The sequence below is a fragment of the Calidris pugnax genome, unplaced genomic scaffold, assembly GCF_001431845.1.
Source record: "Calidris pugnax isolate Ruff unplaced genomic scaffold, ASM143184v1 scaffold155, whole genome shotgun sequence".
Classification (NCBI taxonomy): Eukaryota; Metazoa; Chordata; class Aves; order Charadriiformes; family Scolopacidae; genus Calidris; species Calidris pugnax.
Window position 1 is genome coordinate 677,866 of NW_015090886.1, and position 1,009 is coordinate 678,874.

At 65.8% G+C, this 1,009-nt stretch overlaps 1 protein-coding gene across 1 annotated transcript in view; it reads left to right on the top strand.

Annotated features, from left to right (window-relative positions):
• Positions 1-817: 817 nt before the first annotated feature.
• The window catches only part of SCN8A (sodium channel, voltage gated, type VIII alpha subunit), a 111,501-nt gene continuing 111,309 nt past the window's right edge, over positions 818-1,009 (top strand). Inside the window, exon 1 of the mRNA XM_014947448.1 lies at positions 818-956. The gene's annotated coding sequence lies outside the window, so the exon portion shown is untranslated. The remainder of the gene's footprint in view (positions 957-1,009) is intronic.

Here is a 1,009-nt window from a genome sequence, read left to right on the forward strand (position 1 = left end):
GAAGGAGAGGGAACGGCTTCAAGCTCCAACAGGGGAGGTTTAGATTGAACATTAGGAAGGAATTTTTCCCCCAAAGAGTGGTCGGGCGTTGGAAGAGGCTGCCCAGGGAGGGGGTGGAGTCCCCATCCCTGGCTGTGTTGAAGGGCCGTTTAGATGCAGTGCTGAGGGACATGGTGTAGGGGAGGACTTTGTAGAGTAGGGGAGATGGTTGGACTCGATGATCCCAAGGGTCTCTTCCAACCCAGACCATTCTATGATTCTATGACCGAGCGAACGGGCAGCAGCAGCGGGGGCCGGGTTGGACCCGTGTGTGGGAGATACCAGCGTGTGCCGTCCACTGCCTCAGCGAAAAGGGAAACGAAATTTTAATTTGTCAAAAGAAAGAAAAAAATTTAAAGAAATACATAAAAAATAAAAAGGAAAAGGGAAAAAAAAAAGGGGAAAAAATAAAGGTTACTTGGAGCCCCCGGCCGCGGCTTGGCCACGCCCCCCCGACCCCGCCGGAGTTTGGCCACGCCCCCAGCACCGTATTGGGACTTGGCCCCGCCCCCTCAGCGCGGTGCCGGCAGTTTGGCCCCGCCCCAGCAGTCACCTGTCCGGGGAACTGCCCACGCCCCCTCAACCTACCGGCAGTTTGACCACGCCCCCGCACGCCGGCCGGTGTTTGGCCACGCCCCCTCGCTCCTGCCCGGCTTTGGCCCCGCCTCCTCAGCCCCGTGCTCGGGCTTTGGCCCCGCCCCCTCCTTCCCGTACCGGGTCGTTGGCCCCGCCCCCCCGCGCGGAACCGGCGGCCCGGCCCCGCCCCTCGGCCCCCTGCCGGCAGGCGGCGCTGGGCGGGGCCGGCAGCGCGCGGGGGGCGTGGCGCCGGCGCACCAAGATGGCGACACCCGCAGTCCCCCCCGCAGCTCCCGCCCCGCCGCAGTCCGGCCCGGAGACGCGCTAGAGCCGCCGCCGCGGTGAGTCGCAGCCCCGCGGCCGCGGGAGGGGGCCGAGCTCCCCCCGCCCTTCC